The sequence below is a fragment of the Erinaceus europaeus genome, chromosome 12, assembly GCF_950295315.1.
Source record: "Erinaceus europaeus chromosome 12, mEriEur2.1, whole genome shotgun sequence".
Taxonomy (NCBI): domain Eukaryota; kingdom Metazoa; phylum Chordata; class Mammalia; order Eulipotyphla; family Erinaceidae; genus Erinaceus; species Erinaceus europaeus.
Window position 1 is genome coordinate 17,825,793 of NC_080173.1, and position 23,528 is coordinate 17,849,320.

Genomic DNA, 23,528 nt, shown 5'->3' on the forward strand with positions numbered 1-23,528 from the left:
TTACTCAAGTTTTGCAATATGTGAGAGCAAGTCACAAGAAAAAAAAATGGACATAGACTGCTTTGATGATCATTGGTCATCACCAAGGAAACGGCTCCCTTGGTAACTGTGGTCAGTACCTCTATCTAGTTACATTTCTAAGACTCACATAGTTACATCCACAGAAAAATGTATTTTTAAAACACAAACACATAGGGAAGAACAGATGAAAAATAATGGAGCTGATAAGGAATTCTTTCCTTTTATGGCAATGTTATTCGGATGGAGTTACAATGCTCAGCTGAACATGTGCAAGGGTGTTAATCATAAATGGAGCCCCAAATATCTCCAACTTAAGCTGGCCTGTAAAACAAAAGCAATTCTAAGCCAGATAATCATTGGGTTTATTATTTACCACACACATGGGTTTAAAACTTCACAAAAGTATTTGTGGGGAGCTTATTTCAAAGACTAAATACTCCCACATACAGTCACATTGACGTTTACATAACTTTATCTATTTTAAAATAGAGATGTGGGCAAGAGAGACCAGATATATTAATGACCCTCTGGGGGAGGGGATAGAATATAAAGAGCTGCAGAAATTAAGGAAAGGTGACTCCTATGTAAATATCAAAGATGGGGGAGAATGTGAATATATTTCAGAACATTTATCTATAACCCTTCAAGAATACAGTGATGCAGTATGTGAGCAAGACCTGCAGTTATTACCACTGACTTCGAGAGTTTAGGAAGAACCAAATTCGAACTTACAATTTTCAGCAAAGTGAGAAACAAAGATTTTGATATATACTACCTACATGGATTTAGTGGAAAGTTAATGAATCCCATGATAATTTGTAAATTACAACTAACACAGTAGCTAAGTTCCCTATTGAAAATTGAAGAGTCTATTCTAAGGAAGTGAGGGTATAAATTCCAAAGGATGGTGCTCTAAAGTTAAATACCTTTAATAATACAGACTAAGTTAGTAAAGATATATACTGTCAGCTAGAATTTATATTCTGAAAACTCTAGACAATACTAGGGAATTGAGATAAACTACTGGGTTATGTTTTTTATTACTTATTTATTGGCTAGAGACATACAGAAATCGACAGGGAAGGGAGAGATAGAGAAAAAAAAAGAGAGAGAGAGAACTGCAGCCCTGCTTCATCACTTGCAAAGCTTTCCCCCTACAGGTGGGAACTGGGGCTTGAACCCAGGTCCTTGTTATAACATGTGTTCAACTAGGTGCACCAACACTGGCTCCCTTGGGTTATGTTTTTACATGCAGTTTAAATAATAAATAGTATTTAACAAATAACTGATATATATTTAAATAAATCCTTTAAAATGTATTTATTTTGTATAGAGACAGAGACTGAGAGTGAATAGAGTAGATAGAAAAGGGGAAAGAGAGAGACAGAGATAGATATATAGACTGATATATATAGAGAGAGAAAGAGAGAGAGAGACAGAGCGACAGAGAGAGAGAGAGACCTGCAGCAGCACTCTTTCACTGTTCATGAAGTTTCCCTCTGCAGGTGGGGACCAGGGCTTCTGTAATGTGTGTGCTTTACCACCCAGCCCCAATATATATATATATATATATATATATATATATATATATATATATTTCAGAATATTTATCTATAATCCTTTAATAATACAATGATGCAGTATGTGAGCAAGATCTGCAGCTATTACCACTGACTTCAAGAGTTTATGAAGAACCAAATTAGAACTTACATTTTTCATATATCTATATATATACACATCTGAAAGTATTTTAACTTTGCTACCGGCAGAGGTTGTGATAGTGATATCATCTGTGCTTGCTCAGGAAGACTTGTCCGATGGCATCAGTATTTTAGAAGAAAATCTTGGGGATAATAGTGGAGCGTTCTTTTAAGTCTCTAATGTTCATATCAGCACAGTAGATTAAGAGAACATGGAAAAAACACAAACATCAACATCTTCGTCAAAAATGAATTCAGAAGAGTTGGACTGTAAGTATACAGAAATTTTAGGAACACTCTAACCAATTTATTTTACTTATGTTTTACTTTTTATGTTTGCACAAGTGTGAAATATGAAAAAATGTGTCTAAGTCTAAAACTGTTCTTTTAGTAAGTATGAATAAAAATTCCAGGAGCAAGAAAGCATTATATCATAGTTTCAGCAACACCGCTTTTTCTTTTTCAGTGGCAAATTAAAAATGGTTCAGGGTACAGCTGATAGTGAAACACAGAGCTAAGTTTATAAATAATCTTTCATTGTCTAGGAGATTATATTAAAAGCACAAGAGATACTGAGATGGAAATACTGATCAAAAAAGATACTACCTGTCTTTTTCTTCCTCTCCAACAAGAACGACAAATGATAATAATAAATATTAAATGAATTACTTATTAGTAAGATACAAAGTACAAAGATGGTAAGCACATTTTCATGGCAAAAACCATGCAGCATTTAAATGATTAAATAGATGCCATAGATGGCCTTGGCATTGAGTTTTAACCTGTTTCTGCTACTTAGCCTGTAATGTAATGTCTGCCTGCATACCAAAGAGCAATACAGGTCCATACTGTCTATTTTTCTCAAAGGAAAAAAAATCAAAAGGGAAAAACTTTCCAAGTAGTAAGGTTGACATAGTTGCATTAAAGAGAGTAACACAAAATGTGGCTATTGTATACAGCAAGCTGATTTTCCCTCGGATAAAATATTCATCAAGTACATCTTCAATGTCAAGCTTAAAAAGTTGTCCCCACTAGGGAGAGAGACAGGCTGAGAGTATGGATTGACCTGCCAATGCCCATGTTCAGCGGGGAAGCAATTACAGAAGCCAGACCTTCCACCTTCTGCACCCTATAATGATCCTGGGTCCATACTCCCAGAGAGACAAAGAATAGGAAAGTTTTCAAGGGAGAGGATTGGATACAGAGTTCTGGTGGCGGGAATTATATGGAATTGTACCACTTTTATCCTATGGTCTTGTCAATACTTCCATTTTATAAATAAATAAATAAATAAATAAATAAATAATTTGGTCCATACTCTCAGAGGGGTAAATGATAAGGGAAATAAACCAGAGGGCTCTGTACCCCCATTCTACCAGGACTCAAAACATTTGTCACCAGGGATTTTGCTGTTATACCATTGATGAAAGGTAAATAAATCCAGAAAACACAGAGGAAGCCAGCTTTGCTTATTTGAGAAAGAAGAGGAAAAAAGGAGAGACATTTGGAAGTAGTAATAGATGTAGAGATGAGCTAGAAAGAGAATGAAGAAGGCACCATTGAAAAAAGTTAGTGAAATATATAAGCATAGTTATAAAATCAGCTTGTCTCTGTGACCTGGGGAGAACTGACTACAGTTTCCAATGGAGGGGATGGGACAGAGAACTGTAGTGGTGAAAACTTTATGGATTTATTCCCATATTATCTTATAAATTCATAGATAAATATTAAACCACTAGCAAAAATTTGTTTTAAAACTTGTTTTAAAAAAAGTTCTCTTTACTCAGTCAGTTGTTGTACCAGCTCACTTTCTACTAGAGTCTTTTTTTGGAGCTTGTTTATTAAAAAGTCAACTCTGTATGCATTCCATTTCCCTGATCTACTTGATAGAATCTAGGGATACATTCAAGGAGAGGACCCTACCTCCATGATCACATCACTCTGTTTGCGATTCCAATGAAATTCAGCAGTAGATAATACCAACTCCAACTTTACAGAACATCTTCCATTTTGTGGAAGGCTATTTTCATTTTGGCACATTAACTGCTACAATATGAATATGAAAAAATTCTAAAGTGAATATGAAAATATGTATATCTTCTAGCTCGTTCTTCAAAGTTAATTTCCAAAATGCACTTGTTTTCAGATTCTCTCAGGAGAGAAACTGTATTTACCAAATCATGCAGAACATTCCTAGACAGACACAATACCACAAAAATCAGTCCATTTAATGTTGGCTCTGGTCTTACTTGAGAGTTTGGCTTTAAGCACTGTTCTCCTTGACTCACTAATAATATAGTTTTGGAGTATCCAGTGACATCTAGCAATTTTAGTTATCATACTTAATTGTAGTGGACACAGAACCATCCATTGGAACACAGATAGGAACATATGACTTTATTCTCAGCAGTAGAATTTGTAGTGATGTGTTAACTGCATCCCCAGGTCTCATCTTTCTGTTTTACTTTTTCCTCATGAATGACAGATGCTAGGATCCTAAAAGAACTCTGAGATTTAAGGGTAACTGAGCAATAGGAAAAAAGTCTTAGGTCATAAAAGAGTCTGTTGAGCAGTGCAAGCACTCCCAATCCATGCTTGACAAAGCCAATATATATACATAAATATCTGTTTTATTCAACTACCAAGATGCTGGGATTGTTTGTCATAGCCTCTAGAATTACTTAACCTTTTCAGTAATTATAGCTTTATAGGAAGTATCTGTGTTTCTTAGGAGAATTACCTCCATATATACGTAGATTTCATCTTGGCATATTAATTATTCAATAAGAAATGAAAAGTCCTGTGGTCTGGGAGGTGGCACAGTAGATGAAGCATTGAACTCTCAAGTGTGAGTGCCTGAGTTCAATCTCTGACAGCACATATTCCAGAGTGATGTCTGGTTCTTTCTCTCTCTCTCTCTCTTTCCTCTTATCTTCTTTATGAATAAATAAATAAAAACCTTAGAAAAAAAGAAATGAAAAATACTAAAGTGAAATGAAAATCCCCATATCATCTGACTATTCAAAGATAAAATTTCAAAATGTACTTCTTTCTATGATTCTCTACATTAGAAATCCCAAATTTGTATTTACCTAATCATTTGACATTCTAAGACAAACACAATGTCACTAAGCCAGTTCATTTAATATTGGCTTTTATATAGCATAGGAAAATCTAGTCAAAATGTATTTGAGTATTTATTCTCTCACCTCAGAAATACTTTTGAACATTGGGAGAAGTTCAGGGACAATAATAATGAGCTAAATAGACATATACATTCTTTTCTTCATGATGCTTATAGCCCAGGAGGTAGATATTAGATGAAGGATACATACAAATATAAAGTTATATACAGGATATTTTCCATGCCATAGTGAATCATTATCCTATCAGATTAAAAAATAATCTAATCAATTTCTAGAGGCATCTAGAAGGAGGAGCCTATACTAAGGAGGACAGATATATTGATACAATTATCAACTGGGAGTCAGATGGCATGAGAGAAAATGAAAGTGGGTCAGAGAAGGTGGAGCAGAGAGAGGAATGTGTTGAAGATGTGGCTGGATGAGAATGCAAAAGGCCAAAATAGGGGAGTGTCAGTATTTTCGTCTTAACTGAAATTAAATGATCAGATTCGCCTTTTGCTCTTTGAAAAAGACCACCCAGGATACATTATGAGAGAATGGATTGGACCTGTGAGTGAACCAATGTTTACATGAAGAAAAAAAAAATGTGAGGAGTGCTACCACATATAGATACCCAAGGAATAAAAGGAAATATAAAATACAGTCTAGCACTGGCAAAGTTTTGGGGGTTGGGAGGCTGTTTTCATAATGTTCAGTTATTTTTAAATTTGTGTCCTTTTTCTTTTTTTTTTCTAATTTCCTTTTGTTGCCTTTGCTGTCTTATTGTTGTAGTTATTAATGTCATTGTTGTTGGATAGGACAGACAGAAATGGAGAGAGGAGAGGAAGACAGAGAGAGGGAGAGAAAGATAGACACTTGCAGACCTGCTTCACCACTTGTGAAGCAACTTTCCTGCAGGTGGGGAGCAGGGGGCTCAAATCGGGATCCTTATGACAGTCCGTGTGCTTGGCAGCATGTGCACTTAACCCACTCCCAATTTGTGTCCTTTTTCTATGACTACAGAACTTAGTTGTTCCATCTGAAAACTTTGAGATTGAACTCTGAAAATAGCCAAGATAAACAAAATTACAGTGAAATATGAAGATAGTTGGAAGGGGATTTTCGTAATTAATGGTTCTGCTACCCTTCTGCTATTTCTATTTCCTTATTGTTTACTGAGGTAATACTGGCTTACAACACAATATATATTGTAGTATGCTGGGATAGCCTGAGGGTACTTCTTCCTGAGCTAGTGCTCTCTGGGTTGGAGAGAACTCAACTGGAGCCGATCTAGGCTGCTACATGGGAGAGGGATCAGGAACTCGTGCCGCACTAACCTCGCAGGAGATACACTCTGGAACTCTCGGAGCCAGAAAGCAATTTCCAAGTGTCTTTAATCAGAAGAGCAGCTGTTTTTATACTCTCTAAGTAGGGTGGAAACAGGATGTGATATAGAGAGGGTGGAGAGAAAAGTGACTGGTGAAAATCAGAGTGTGACAAGGAGGGGGCGGAGCAGGCAAGAATCCTATCACTGAACCACCAATGCCCTGGAGGGAGTGCTTTATGTAAATGTAAAAGTGATTTATGTAAATAGACCAAAGCTTTGAATGGGATCAATAAATCCCTATATAGGCATATGGTTAAGCAGAAGCCAGGGGAAGCTGGCATACTATCCAACATCTCCCCCTTTCTTTTTAACTATTTGCCATAGTATCAGGAGTGCGGGGCACTTTGTGAGGCAGGGAGACTGATAAGAGGCACACCTTTTTGGGGTTCTACTGTCCCTCCTTGCTCAACCTCTCCGTGGAGAGAGAGACTAACAGGATTGACACACCCCTCAGGCTCAAGCCCTTCCAAGCTCAACCATATCCTTACAATTTCCCAACATCTCCCTCTTACTTAATGGCCATATATAACTGGGTCAATGTCTATAAAAGGCTTCATCTCTGTCAGGGGACTAGCAATGTAGGGGTGAACAGAAACCTGTTGGGAAGAAAGCAGAATGATAGTGTGTAAGTGTCTTCAAAAAGAACTAGCACAAGACAGGGAGGGATAAGTAAGAGTAGCAAGAGACAGAGTGAACCTGATGGGTGGAGGACTGGGGGCCTGATAAGCCGAGGTGCTAGAGGGGTGATCTGGCATTACAAAATCCCGAGTCAGCTGGTGGAAAGTTCTATGAACTGCTACAGTCATTCTTCAAGAAGTCCAGAAGTATAAAGGGAGTGTCCCAGCAAGTTCTATAGAAGCATCAGTCCAATGTCAACGGACAGGAAATAAATGCCACACGTCTATCTTGATGGAGGAGGACAGCCACTGGAACTTTTCTTCTCTGTAGAGAGTGACCTGGAACCGCCAAAACATGATGGGCGAAACAGAAGCAGGAAGAGCAGACACCGATGGTTGAGAGAAAGGCAGTAGGAAAGTCTTGTCCTTTGGAGTCTGTGAATCAGGTTCTCCAGATTGTGTCAGGTCACATCATGGTTTTTGGGGATGGCTGTAACTGTGGGTGATGTCAGAGGTCAGGGGTCCAAGATGGATTTCTGGGGATTCTATATGAGCAGATGCTTCTTTATGCAAAGGCTTGTCATAGCTGTAGTCAATTACTTATGAAAAAACTTTGTAACAAATTAGAAGTTTACTACAATTGATAATTCAATGATTATAATTGTTTAGGTATCTTTATAATTTCGTGTAAAGGTCATCTTATGTGACCTCATGTAGCAGTCTCTATATAGCAAAATTTTCATACTGAATTTAAGTCACATATATTGATTCTTAACTATTTTTACATTGGGTTTTTAAGCAAATTCAGGTTACTAGAGTTAACACATTTTAGTGACAATTTTTTTTGGGGTACATTTACAATATCAGATTGATGCCAAATTTGTTGTGGATTAATTTCCACAAGATAGCTTACAGGACTTTTGGGGGGGCCCTCCAAAAATGTCCTGTATAGAGGATTTGTATTTTAACTTAGGAGATGATGAATTGTCACATTGAATATTTAGAGTTTTACCTTAAACACTCAGTTACTTTAATGAATTGATTTTACCTTGTCTCGTAAGAATGTAGCTTTGAAGTTACAATTTAACCGTTAAGTTAATGTTTATCAAACTTGAAACACGCATATTAGTCATATAGTTTATAACACACAGGAGGAGAAAAACTTGTAAATAAGACATATCATTTCAAATGCAAATTTAGATCTATTGTCATAGTTGAACCATCTTTACTCACACAGTTTAAGACTAAACATTTCATATTTATATCAAGACTTAAAAAAGAAATCAAAAAGGGGAATGAACAATTTTTGGACTGTTTCTGGACGTCTCCAGAAACCATGGCTGCGTCCAGCCGTTTTATATAAAGTCAGTTAACTTTCAGAGTACTCTGAGCACAAAGGGTCGTACAAAATTTTTGGTCACTCAACTCACTCAATTTTTTTTTCACTCACTCACAAAACACAACTGGCCAGTCATAGCATAAGGCATTTGGGGGGGGGGAGAGTTCTGTGAATCAGATTTTTTTTTTTATTCTGCCATGCTGTATTATGGATCCTGGGGTGCATCCTGTAGCCAGTACTCTTGCAGCCAGTCTTCTTGCAGTGTTTCTTGTTCTTCAGGGATATCAGCGCCATCATGTGGGTATTGCCGGACATGGCGGGCAGGAACCCAAACAGGCTTGGAGTAATTTTGTGGACAAATGCATGCAAAACCCCTCCCCATAGTCAACAGGGGGTCAGGTCCTTTCCAGATTTTATCAAGTGGGTCTTTCCATTTGAATTTAATAGCTGGGAGGGTGGGTGGTGTTTGCCAATGAAGAATAATAGCAGGTTGGTCTGAGTTTTTATAAATATTAAAGAGATTTAATGTAGTTATGGCTTTTGACAGCTGGATATTGGGGGGGTACATTTCCCCTTTTTCTTTATTTAATTGAGCCTTAAGAGTTTGATGGGGCCTCTCAACAATGCCTTGTCCCTGTGGATTATACGGAATGCCTGTAGTATGAGTAATGCTCCAGAGGGAACAAAAATCTTTAAATTGTTTGCTGGTAAAAGCAGGTCCATTATCCTTTTTTAGTTGAAGAGTTAAGCCCATTACAACAAAACAGGAGAGCATATGGCTTATAAGCTTTTTTGAGTTTTCTCCAGTCTGAGCTGTAGACCACATAAACTTAGAGAAGGTATCAATTGAGATGAACACATATTTTTGTTTGCCAAAGTTGGGTATGTGGGTAACATCAATTTGCCAAAGAGTGTTGGCTTTTAAACCTTGAGGATTAACTCCCAGAGTTTGAATAGCAGGTGTTTTGATTAGACCTGCACAGGAGGAACATGTAGCAAGAATACGTTTTAACTGTGGCAGAGGAATATCAGGAAATCGAGCTCGAAGACCTTTAAGATTAACATGGGTTAGGGAATGAAAGTCAGCAGGATTAGAGACAGAGGCTAGGAGAATTCCTGTGGAGGCAAGGTGGTCGGCTGCAGCATTCCCTTTGGACAGGGGACCAGGAAGAGGGCTGTGGGAATGTAGGTGCTGAACATACAGTGGTTGGGTTCGAGAACAGAGCATAGAGGCAATTTGAATTAAAAGAGGAGAAAGTGGGTTGTCATCAATTCTTACATAAGATCGAGCAAGCCATGGAAGTAAGTTAACAGTATACATACTGTCAGAAAAAAGGTTGAAGGATTCTGGTACAGCTTTTAATGCAAGGAAAACAGCATAAAGTTCTTTGTACTGAGGGGAATTATCAGGAAGTTCAGTAAAGAGAGGTTTGGGGTATTGCTGGTCTGGATAATATATAAGAGCAGCAGCTCCCTTTTTTCCACCATCAGTGAACACTATAGGAGCAGAGGGGATGGGATCTCAAGAGAAAAGTTTAGGTACTAGTAGAGGCAACAGAGGTAAAGAAGCTATCAAATTATTAGAGGGAAAATGATTATCTAATTGTCCTGGAAAACCCATTAAACTTATGGCAAAACGAGAATGGTGTCATATGAGCCATTCTGTATCTGTGAGAGAAAAGGGAAGAATGATTGAATCTGGTTCCCTTCCTAAGACCTGAACTGATCTGTTTCTTCCTTGGCGAACCATAAATGCTAAGGCATCAATCTCGGTAAGGAGTCTTGGAGCTCCGCCTACTGGCGTATGAAGCCATTCGAGAATGCCATGTTTCTGCTACAATGCCCCCACTACCGTGGGGGTGGAGTTAAATATTAGAAGATTTACTGGAGAGGAGGGGGAGAACCGAACGAGGTGCATGTCCTGGAGAGCCTGGTTAACTTTTTCCAGTGCCAAGGAGGCTTCGGGGGTTAACATACGCTTTGAGGAGGGCTGTTTGTTTCCTTTTAACAGATCGAACAGTGGTTGCAGGCAGCTCGTAGGCAGATAAAGATACTGCCTAAGCCAATTCAAATTTCCAAGAAAACTTTGTAAAGAAGCAAGAGTGAGATTAGAAGGAAAAGTAACACAAGGTTTTAAAGGACGAATCTGCGTTAGGGAAATCTCTGAGCCTAAGAAAGATATTGGAGGGATTAGCTGTATCTTCTCAGGAGCTACATTAAGTCCACTTCTCTTTAAGGCAGGGATTAGAAAATCACGTAGGGCAGAGAGATCTGTATCTAATTCTCCCCATATTAACACGTCATCCATATAATGAAAAATCTTAAGGCCCTTATGAATATATGGAAAAAGGGCAGATTTAACAGCCTCTTGACAAATAGTAGGACTATTAGCCATGCCCTGGGGCAGTACCACCCATTCAAATCTATCGGCAGGGTTGGCATTATTAATAGAAGGAACAGAGAAAGCAAAACATTTACAATCTTGTGGGTGTAAGGGAATAGAGAAAAAACAATCCTGTATATCAATAGCTATGATTGGAATTCCTGTGGGAATTGCGGAAGCAAGAGGCAACCCCCTTTGGGGGGAGCCCCAAACCTGCATGGTTTTATTAACTGCACGAAGATCTTGGAGGAGGCGCCATTTTCCTGAGCGCTTTTTAATCACAAAGACTGGAGTATTCCATGGGCTCCGAGAATGACGAATGTGTCCCAAATATAACTGCTCTTGGACGAGTTCTTTTAAAATTTCTAGCTTCTCCCTAGGTAAAGGCCACTGTTCCACCCAGACAGGCTCATTAGAAAGCCAATCTAAGTGGGGAGTTCTATTAAGAACAGTGGCAGTTAGTATTGCGGGTGCTGGTTGGGTCTAGCAGTCTCACAGGAGTGAGTGTGGTGTCCTGCAGAGGTGTCTGAGGATATCACTACATCTAAAGATTCCAGCAAGTCTCTTCCCAATAAATTGGTGCTTATATCAGCTATTCAAGGCTGAAAGCGTCTGGTAGTCCCTTCTGGATCTTCCCACACAAGGGAATCTTGTGTGCGGAATGCCTGAGTCAATCCTTCAACACCATGTAAGCGTGGTCCTGGGAGGAGTTCCCAACTCTGGGGAACCTCTGCTTGTCTTAATATTGTCTTATCTGCTCCCGTGTCAATCAAACACTTAAAAGGAATATTACCAATCTTTACTGTCATAGTTGGGTGACCCCTTTCTAAAACAGGGGTGGTCCATAAAATCTCAGGCTCTGAATTCGAGCTGTTCTCTTGCTCCAGCCAGTTATTTCTATGCTGGAAATTCCCACATACCGCGGGTTCCTCCTTCTGCTCACCCTCTGTTATTGTTACTTGGTGTGGTGGGTGTAGCGATGGATTGGGTCCCAAGCTGGGCTTCTGTTTGTGGAAGAAGGGCACAGCACCAAGCGGGTGACCTGCTTCCTTCCCTCTTGGGGGCGGGGCTAAGGGAAGCCCCACACCTAGTTTAAATCCCTGTTTACATTTGGCAGAGGCGTGCCATTCCTATGGAACCTTGACCAACAATCTCTCCTCCAGTGAAATCCTTTCTGGCATCTGGGACAAGGCATTCGTGGTCTCTGATTCCCTGTCTGGAGGCGGGGTTGCCCTGACTGGAGGCGGGGTCGCGGTCTATTTTCTGGACATTGGTTATGCCAGTGCCCTTGGCGACCGCACTGAAAGCAAGCCCCTTTTTGCTTATGTAAGGTAGCTGCATAGGCCTGTAATATAGGTCCTTGAAAAGAGCTTGATCTGAGATCCTGTGTAGCTATAATCCAATTATCTGGGTGTTCGTTTTTAAGAGTGATACAGGCCTGTCGAAAATGCGGAAGCATTCCATCCCAGACTATGGATCGCAGGAGGAGAAAACGAGCGTCAGGATTATAAATCTTCCTTTCTAAACTCAACTGGACCCTGGCAATGAATTTAGCGATGGATTCATCAGGTTCTTGTTGCAGGGAGAGGATGGGGGCTGAGGCCACTCCCATAGGTGGTGTTAATCACTCCCATGCTTTTAATGCACACAGGCGTACCTGATCAAAATACCCCAGTGGAAACTTGGCTTCCACCTGTTGAATCCCTGTTTCTAATTGGCCTGTTCCAAACAATGCATCAAAATTCCCCTCTGGCTGATTTTGAATATTTTTCCGCGATTGTTGTAAACATTCGTCTCGAAAGAATGCCTCCCATTGCAGGAAGAGGGGGCCTGGGAGCGTAGCACGAGTCACATCCCTCCAATCTTGAGGGGTATTAAGGTTCTGAAGCAGGCCTTGTAAAATGGACCTGGTCCATGGGGCATGAACACTGTCATCCTTGATAGCCTGGAGTAGTTCCTTCAGGTCTGTGGCGGAATATGGATACCAGGCCTGAGGTTTTTGTCTATTGGGGGCAACATTGACCGGAAATGTGTGGACTTGCTCTGATAAGTGTGTAGCGGTAGGAGGAGTCACCGAAGTGGAAGCTTCTGGACAAGTGGCCGAAGAAGTGGCTGTGGAGTCCAAAGGGGAATTCGGACACGTGTCTGCCAAAATAGGGGCCTCAGGGCAAGATGTAGAGGAATTAGGGTGGGTCAAGATCACGACAGGCCTTTGCTTCTTCTTGTTTTTAAGGTGCTGGATAAGTTCTATGATCACTTCCTTTATCTCTTGGACCTCAGCCTCTAGGTCCTTAAGCCTTTTGAGAGGTTGCCCTATATATCCCTTAAAAGCTGCTATGATGATCAACAGGATATAAGGTTCAGCCCTGAGAAAAATGTCCCAGATACATAAAAATTGTATACTGGAAAAATAATGCAGAATTTGGAAAAGATTTTCCATGGTGGAGAGATCTCAGGAAAACAATAAGAAAGAAAAAAAAAAAACAGTGCCTTAACACAATATTGCAGATACCCAAAAGGTGTGTACTTATCTAGGATGTCTTCTTGTAAATCTGCTGCTTAAGGGTCCCTGTTCAGGCGCCAGATGCCGGGATAGCCTGAGGGTACTTCTTCCTGAGCTAGTGCTCTCTGGGTTGGAGAGAACTCAACTGGAGCCAATCTAGGCTGCTGTGTGGGAGAGGGATCAGGAACTCGTGCCACACTAACTTCGCAGGAGATACACTCTGGAACTCTTGGAGCCGGAAAGAAATTTCCAAGTGTCTTTAATCAGAAGAGCAGCTGTTTTTATACTCTCTAAGTAGGGTGGAAACAGGATGTGATATAGAGAGGGTGGAGAGAAAAGTGACTGGTGAAAATCAGAGTGTGACAAGGAGGGGGTGGAGCAGGCGAGAATCCTATCACTGAACCACCAATGCCCTGGAGGGAGTGCTTTATGTAAATGTAAAAGTGATTTATGTAAATAGACCAAAGCTTTGAATGGGATCAATAAATCCCTATATAGGCATATGGTTAAGCAGAAGCCAGGGGAAGCTGGCATAGTATCCAACAGTAGTACAGGTTCACATCTCTTCAAGTATATGCTATCATACCATAGCCACCAAAACCCATCACACCTCTCCCACCTTTTGCTTCTACCAGTCATACTCTGTTGGTAACCTCATTTCAACAGCCATAATCCAAAGGTTTATTTTGGCTTGACTTGCTTTACTTCTTTAGATCCCACATATAAATAAAATCAATTGCATTTGTTATTCTCTTTTTTATGTTTTAGATTTTTTTATTATCTTTTATTTATTGGATAGAGACAGCCAGAAATTGAGAGGAAGGGGGATATGGAGAGGGAGAGGGACAGGGAGAGGGAGAGGGACAGGGAGAGAGGCAGACCCGCAGCACTGCTTCATCACTTGAGAAGATTTCCCCCTGGTTTCAAAGCTTGAACCCAGGTCCTTGTGCATTGTAACACATGTGCTCAGCCAACTGTGCCAACACTTGCCACCCTGTAATTGTTATTCTCATTTTAATTTAACATGATCCCCTTTAGTTTCATCCATGCCATTGAAAAGGGCAAAATTTCATCTTTTTTTAAATAGATGAATAGTATTCCATTTTGTATATAGACCACATGCTCTTTATCCAATTATATTTCTTGGGCATGTAGATTTTTTGCATATATTTACATAAGACTTCAATGAATATAGGAATTAAGATCTCTTTTCAGAATTCTTCTTTTTATATTCTTTAGACAGATACCTGCAAGTTGGATCATATGGTACCTATTTTCAATATTTTGAGGGACTGTTTTACTATTTTCTATAGAGGCTATACCAGTTTACATTCCCTCCAACAATGTACAAGTTTTCTTTTTCTTCATATTCTCACCAATTATTTTATTTTGGACACACATCATTTTCCTGAGTATGAGGTGGTATCTTGCTGTGTTTTTAAATTTCTTCTAAAAATTAATTAACTTATTTGTAAGGACAGAAAGAAATAGAGAGGGGAAGGGGAGATAGAGAAGGAGAGAGAAAGAGAGACATCTGCAGCACTGCTTCACCACCAGTGGATCATTCCCCCCACCCCCCACATACAGGTTGGATACTAGGGGCTTAAACCTGATCCTTTGCATATTGCAATGTGTGTGCACTCAACTGGGTATGCCACCAGCCAACCATCACCTATCCTTTTTTTTTTTTTTTTCTTTCCCTTCCTACCAGAGCACTGTTTAGCTCTGGCTTATGGTGGTGCAGGGATTGAACCTGGAACCTCAGAGCCTCAGCCATTAGAGTCTGTTTGCATAACCATTATACAATCTCCCCCACTCTTGTTGTGGTTTTGATTTGCATCTTCCTGATGAAAAGTGATGATGAGCATTTTTCATGTGCTTGAACCCAAACCCTTTTAAAAGCCTACAGGTCATAAATTATTATAAGCCACTGAGGAGGACTCCCGATGACTTGGTTTCACAATTCCTGACTTGACTATTGGGAAGACATTATGACACACTAGTTTCCTCACAAAATCTCTATGAAATTGTTCCCAGGACAGGAAAGAAAAAGACTTCACCAGTTTACCTGATTTAACCAGGTATCAAGGACTGATGTTCATCTGTCACAAACTATTTCCCAATCTCTGAAAGAATTCTGTGCAAGAAGGGCCGGGCAGTAGCACAATGTGTTAAGTGCATATGGCACGAGCCCAAGGACCAGCCTAAGGATCCCGGTTCGAGCCCCCAGCTCTCCACCTGCAGGGGGGTTGCTTCACTAGCGGTGAAGCAGGTCTTCAGGTATCTATCTTGCTCTACCAACCCCTCATCCCCTCCTCTCTCGATTTCTCTCTGTCCTATCTGACAGCAATGACAAGGGCAACAAAAATGGAAGGAGTGGCCTCCAAGAGCAGTGGATTCATAGTGTAAGCATTGAGCCCCAGTGATAACCCTGGAGGCGGGGGGGGGGGGGGGAGGGAGGGAGAGGGAATTATGTGCACATGTCCTAATCTTTTGTGCTGATTTATTTTTCCTGCATAGGGAGACCACTCCTACAACGGCTTATCATGAGATAATTGTCTTGAGATCCTCCCTGTCTGATTCTGGGACCCAATCTGATCTTACCCTTGTTATTCAAAAGTAGCTGTCAACCTCACCTTCCTAAGCACACCAGAATCAGGGAAGACTCACACAGCCATCTCTCTCTCCCTCTCTCTCTCTCTCTCTCTCTCTCTCTCTCTCTCTCTCACATGGAAATAGATCCTTGTAATTTTTTTTACTTTTTAACATATTTCACCTACTCAGAAGCAATACACACACACACACACACACACACACACACACGTATATATGGAGAGAGAGAGTGAGAGAGAGAGAGCTAAATAGACTGGCCTATATTGGGATGCTTCTAAAAGATGTTATTTCCTCGTGAGAAAGCATGATTCCAAATAGTTATTTCACAAGGTACAATTGTAGACCTTTACAGTCAGACTGTTAATTTGGTGATATTAACTTTTGAGTCACTTGACTAGCCAGTTTAGGAAGCAAAAATTCTTTTAAAACTCTTATAATTACACTTGGACAAGTTTGCGCGTAGGACCGCAAGTCCATCAGCTTATTATAACCATGGCGCATTTCACACACCATCTTCATTATCTTGTGCTAAAGAAGAGAGCACACACTCTTCTGTGGGTAATTTTAGATTGGCCACTGACACACTCCACAGTGTTTATAAAGAAAACAAAACTTGGATGTTGGCCCTTATAATTATAACTGGCAGAATTGCTACACCCAAAAATCACATAATCTCTTCACCATATTATATCTTTGAAGACATCTGCTTGCAAAGCAGTAACAAGGAACTTGAAATCTAAAAACAAACTTTGTACTAGATTGATTGGTTTGGCGAGCTACATTTCTGAAGTACTGACGGTTTCTGAAAGATATATTCTTGAACTACAAGAAAAGTTTGGAATATACTATCATGGAGCTACATTGGCTTGTTCTTGGTCTGGACAGGGGGATTAGAACCCACTAATAGAGTGCTTATTATTGTAAAGAAAGACCGCTGGACCAGTGGAAGATACTATAATTTCCCCAGTCATTTCTACATTTTTGTTTTACAATTTCCAAATAAGCATCTAACTTATGAAATATTTTGATAAACTGAGTGGGAAATTCCCTATAATAAATGATCCCCCTTACAGTTCCATTTTCTAGATGCTTAATGTAATATTTTAAGAACAGCTGCAAATGCCAGAGATTGTATCAAAGGATGAAAACTTCTCTAGGAAGTCATCTTGATCACCATTAGCATATAGTCCTCTCTCCACATGGGTACAGAGATGATCTACACACATCCCTGTGTAATTGCACTGATGTTTTGCCACTTACCTTTGTGCAGATCATTTTGTGGCTTCTGTGGATTTCTTAAGTTGTTGGTGCTGAAAACTGAAAGAGAAAATGGAACGATTCATTGATGAATCAACCTGTGTGCTCTGCAGGTAAGACTCTTGCCTTTTGTAGGTGACTTGAACACATACGTTTGATTTAAGATTATTAAAGGGAAAAAAAAGCAACACTGAATTTGCTGCCAAAATAAAAGTGCCTATATCTAAATTTATTTATTTGTTCTTTATTTTTTTATTGCCACCAGGGTTATTGTGTCAGCACTATAGGTCTAACTCTCCCAGTGGCCATTTTCTTCTTTTATATTTCTGTATAAGTACCGCATGTTAACCGATTGCACCATTGGAGCTCCTCTTTTTTATTTCTATGTTATTTGATAGGACAAAGAGAAATTGAGAGAGGAAGAGAAGGAGGAGAAAGAGGAGACACACACAGAGGAAGAGAGAGAGAGAGAGACTTGCAGACCTGCTTCATCACTTATGAAGCTTTATTCATGCAGGTGGGGAGTGGGTTCTGGAACCCAGGCCCTTGTGCATGCTAATGCATGCACTCATCTAGTACATCACTAATGCAGTCTTGTCATTTACAAAGACTCTCTTTCCATTCACAACTCTAGCCCAAAACTCTTGTTTTTCCTTCCCTAACCATGTTCTCTTTTCGATTCACTAACATGTTTGAGTACTAACATGTCTTTAAGCAGCTGCTGGAAAGTGAAAGCAGTTCCACTGTGCTGCATTAGCTTAACCAAAATGACTAACAAATTTCAACATTTAGAATATCCAGTTGGGCAAATATTTACTGTTCAGTTAGTAGGTTTATTTTAAGAACCCGGATCCAAAATACTTTGCTGGTGGCAATGCTTTGAACATTGTTTAGAGTTCAGATAAAGGGATTCTCCTCCCACCATGTTAAGAAATTATATTTGTCAGTAGGTATATTACCTAAAAAATCATAGTTGTTGGTCTAATTTTTAAATGCAGAATGTGCTCAGAAAATTTCACAGATGTTGATATTTGTTGCCATTCCCACACTAATTTTATTAGTCAAAAGTACTTTTTCCCCAAAACATTTTTTTTTTTTTTTTTTTAGTAACTGCTACTATCGCCAGAGAACTAGACGATTTTAACAGCAGAGTTTTCAGCTGCATATTTGGGTGTTACTCTGCTCATCTATGTTGCCCTTACATTAGCTGAGAAAATTAATAATTCTGTTGTGAATGTAAAACTTCTGAATGTCTTCACGTATATAGCACACTTTGGGAGCACTAGAATCAGTATATCTATAGTATATCTATAATGAGGTAGACCATATGAGAGACCCCAAATGACTACCGCACTGAGGAGTTATTTCAATGAAGCTAGTTTAGCGTTCTCACTGTGTGTTGATGGCACAGCTATTCAAACTGTTTTCTTTCTGGTAAGTCTTATCAGAAAGATTGTGGCTGAAGAAAATTGGAGCTGGGGCCAGGTGGTGGCTCATCTGATTGAGTTGACATGTTATAATGCTGAAGGACCCAGGTTTGAGCCCCAGTTCCCCACCTGTAGGGAGAAAGCTTTGAGAGTGGTGAAGCAGTGCTACAGGTGTCTTTCTTTCTCCCTCTCTATCACACCCTTACCTCTTGATTTCTGGCTGTCTTTATCCAATAAATAAATAAAGATAAAATATTTTATATAAAAAAGAAAATTGGAACAGATTAGAGATCACACAAGAGAAAAACTAAACCATTCCATGAGGATGTTATTCTAAAACTTTCTGTTGACCTGGGACTGAGACAAGAATGTTTTGGACTCAGATAATTTGGGTAAAATTTTGGGTTCTCAGAGCTTCCATGGAACGTGGGGGGTAAAAGATGAACAGGGACTTGCAAATAGAAGAGTTGTTTTGGCAAGTTTTGAGTCTTCTTTTTTTTTAGAATGTGTAACTTTGTGTTCACAGATAGATGTTCTAGTAATAAATTCTGGGTGATTCTTATGTGAGTTTTTTTTTTGTGTGTGTAGGACTAGTCATCTAACATGTTTTCATGGGTTCAGTTAAATACTGATTATCCACATAGGGTAAGTGAATGAGTGTTTACCTATCACAAGTTAATTTGTCTGAAAGGTTGCTATGCCACAAAAATAATTCCCAGGCTTGGAGACTCTAGAAAAGTCTGAGTTCTTCATGACTCTATCACATGTGATAGAAACAAGAACCAGTACACTTTGCTTCTCATAGGAAATGTTAAGAGTTATTCCTGCAGTTAGTAATGGTGCAAACAAAATTATGTTTACTATTATTTTATCCGTGGCATTTAATTATAGACAGAGATGGGTAGTCAGATTGCAACCTCCATAAACCACAGAAAGCTCCCTCTGTTCTTAAATGGATGCTCTGTAACAATTGGGAAGAACATTAATAGAACTATGGCTAAGGGCAGGCTGCATAAGCCATAGCATTCACCTGGGATTTGTCAAATAATGGACTGTTGGCCTATATTTCAGGCCATTTCTCTGCAGTAACTTGACATTTGATAGGATTACCTTTGGATTTTGGTCTGGGTCTCTGCTATGCCTGAGAAGATTGTCATCTTTTGATTTAAAGATAATAGAGCCAAACATGTGAAACTCTTCTGTAGAGAATCAACCTGTGACTCATAACTAAATATCAAAAAGATTTTGTCTATAGTTTGCTTTCTTACCTCACTGTTGTAATTGAAATGATCAAATGACTACTTTCCATTATAAACACCATATATTTATTTTATAAAATAAAAAGCTTGACATTCTTCAGAGATGAAACATAATAGTATCATAAATCTCTGAGGCAATTCTTTCCCCCTGAAGACTTAGAGTATTTGCTGATTATAATTTTAACTCAAAAGTTTCACAGAAAAGGAGAATTGCTTAAGCATAACACCAGACAGTTAAAAAAGATAAATAGGTCAGACATAGATAAAACCAAATTAGAAGGCTGTATACAGCATGGAAAGTAAGATATATCTAAACACTGGCAATGCAGTTTACCATTCAAAATATAGTTAATAAGTTCCAAAACATGCAAGTTTGAATTTGAAAATTAAGCCTCCCAATTGCCAATTTCAAAAAATGTAATGAGTTTAGAGTGGCCTTTTTATTATGCATGGTTTTATGTCTTTGGATTTCAAAATTACCTATCCTGCATTTTCAACTTTGCTACAATTTTCGGGCTGTTTTCATTTCTATTTAAAAAAGGCTAAACAGTAAGATGTGCCTCTGCTTTGCATTCTAATTGCACGTAACTGATTTGCACAGCAGAACAAAAAACTCATTTTCAGATTAAGAATCATGCACCAAGAAATAATTATTGTTATACTAGAAAAAAATATTTTCCCACCTTCTCCTTTCATTTATGTGAACTGTTTGCCATGCTTTCCCCAGGTTGATCTCTTTTATAGATTACTAGCTATTGCTCTTTTGGGATTAAAATAATGCAAATGGAAATCAGGAACACACAACTGTTTGGGCTACATTCTTCTGCTTGCAACCTAACACTTGCCTTTTATTATTGTATCTTCAACAATCGAGGGGTGACTAAATGGTTGCAGGTGCTGATGAAAATAAAAGCCATCCATCATTATTTATTAGGCATGAAAAAGATACAAAATAATGTAATTTAATCTCAGGGAAGACAATTATTTCCACATATTGATAATACAATGTGAAAACTGTCATGAATTCTAATATCATATTTTGGCTTTATTGGTGTACCACAGCCAGCATGACAAATAATGAAATTGTATCAAAAAGGAGAAAAGGTAATTATGTGCATATGTCAATATCATGGTTGGAAAACATATCACCAAATTTTTAAGGCTTCTTCATTACAACTTCACCAATTCAAAAGTTTGAAGTGGGGGAAAAAGTACATTTTTGTTTTATTATTTAAAAAATAATCTATTACATTCATATCACAATCTATAATATGAATAAAATGTTAGCTATGTGTTTTATCATATAAAATTTTGGAAACTACCTGACCTATTAAACTATTTGTAAGATTACACACACACATTATACACACACATATATATATATACACATATATATATACACATAGATATGCGCACATACTATAGGGTCTAATTTCTAGCATGTTCTTTGGTTCACTATAGTCTGGGAAAAATCTGCAGATGAAAACACTATGATCTCTACTTTGGGTAGCATACACATGACTATTCAATGTAGCAAAGAACATACCTTTTAGCCAAATAAAGCAAAAATTGGTTGAAAATAAACATCTTTGGTAGGGAAAAGCCTGACTGATGAAATGCTTGGTTAAAAAAGAGTGAGGGCTACTTTTTCATTATGTTAAATGGCTCCTGTTTCCACTTGGTTGTTGAACTTTACTCCCAGAAAGTCTTGGTAGGTAAAAAATATGACTAAAAAGAACCCAACTAGCAATTAATCTCTGTAGGTGATAACCAAAAACATTATAGATATATTTGAATAGATTTGTATTTCTAAAGAAAAGAAATGGTGATTTGAGACTCTCCTAGTTAGAAATAAGTGAGATGGTTTCTAGAGTACCTGTTTATTATAAAGGATACATACACACATGTAAACACACACAACTACATATGCTCACTACACAGTACACATACAGAGTATAGTCTGTTTTCTAGGAGACTAATTTATTCACAGTTCACCTGTAGATTAAAAATATAAATATAAGTTGATTGGGTCAGATGAGTGATCATCTCTTAGGGGAAAAAAAAGCCTTTTAGAATCATTAAGGAAAAAAAATATATATATTTTTATTTAAGAAAGGATAAATTAACAAAACCATAGGGTAGGAGGGGTACAACTCCACACAATTCCCACCACCCAATCTCCATATCCCATCCCCTCCCCTGATAGCTTTCCCACTCTCTATCCCTCTGGGAGCATGGACCCAGGGTCATTGTGGGTTGTAGAAGGTGGAAGGTCTGGCTTCTGTAATTGCTTCCCCTTTAGACTTGGCTTTGAGTGTTGGATAAGACCTAAAAGAAAAAGTATCTCTGAGTGATCCTAACAGTGTGGCCATTCTGGGCTAGGAGAGAACATTTATATATCATGTGGTTACTCAATTTTATAAAGGGAATCTAAGAACAAGTGTAGGCACTGGTTAGGAAAAACAAATGAAAGGAATAATTTAAAAAGTCAATAAGCCACAGGAAATCTGGAGACTGTTTCAAAACACCTTACTGGAAGCCTAGGAAAGTATGTGCCAGAGATCAAAGGGACACTTGGAAATGTGGCCCAAGCAAGGAAACTAGGGAGATACACAAACTATGGCAGGTCAGGTGTGAACAAGAATGTAGGCAAGCCAGAAGAGAATTCAGGAGTACGTTACAAGTGACTCCAAAGCTAATAAAAATGTTCTTCAAAATATACTCATGGCAGGAAACCAGGTACGGATTTAAGGGGCCAAGCAAATGAACTTCTTTGGGCAGAAGAGATGTTCATAGGAGAGGATAGAAAACCCTCACTTTACTAAAGACAATTTATTCACTTATTTATCCATTCATTCACTTTTATTCACCCACTCAATTATTCATCCATCCATTTGTCTACCTACTCATTAAAAAAAAAAAGGAGAATTCATTATCATGAGCTAGAGTTAGAGGCTAGTAAGTACTGGGAATTTATAAATATATAAGTGATTGATTGATTGATTGATTCATTCATTCAGTGGTTCATCTCTCCTTTTGATTAACTATTAATCTTTTAAAATATTTATTTATTATTGAATAGAGAAATAAAAATTGAGAGAGGAAAAATAGAGAGGGAGAGAGACAGAGATATACTGCAACCCTGCTTCACCACTGATGAAGCTTTACCTCTGCAAGTTGGGGATCAGAGGCTTTATCCTGGGTCCTTGCACACTGTAAGTGAGCACTTAACCAGATGTACCACTGCCTGGCCCTGTGACTAGTTACTGATCTAAAAATGATAATAGGCATTTAAGCAGTGCTGCAAGTTTCTCTCTCTCTCTCTCTCTCTCTCTCTCTCTCTCCTTCTTTCTCTCTCTCTCTCCTTATCTCCCCTTCTATTTCTGTGTACCCTAAAAATAGATTAATAAATAAATACTATCTTAAAAATATCATTCATGGACTGGGGAGACAGCATAATGATTATGCAGAAAGCCTTTCATGCCTGAGGCACCAAAGGTCCCAGGTTCAATCCCTAGCACCACCTTAAGCCAGAGCTAAGCAGTGCTCTGGTTAAAAATAATAATTATATATATATCATTCATTATCCCTTACTTCAATTAGAATGGGGGTTGAGAAGTTGAGGGGGCTGGGTGGTAGAGCAGCAGGTTAAGCACACATGGTGCTAAGCACAAGGACTGGTGTAAGGATCCCGGTTCAAGCCCCCTGGCTCCCCACCTGCAGGAGGATTGCTTCATGGGCAGTGAAGCAGGTCTGCAGGTGTCTATCTTTCTCTCCCCCCCTCTGTCTTCCCCTCCTCTCCATTTCTCTATGTCTTATCCTAAAACAATAGCAATTGCAATAATAACAACAACAAGGGTAACAAAGTGGGAAAAACAGCCTCCAGGAGCAGTGGAT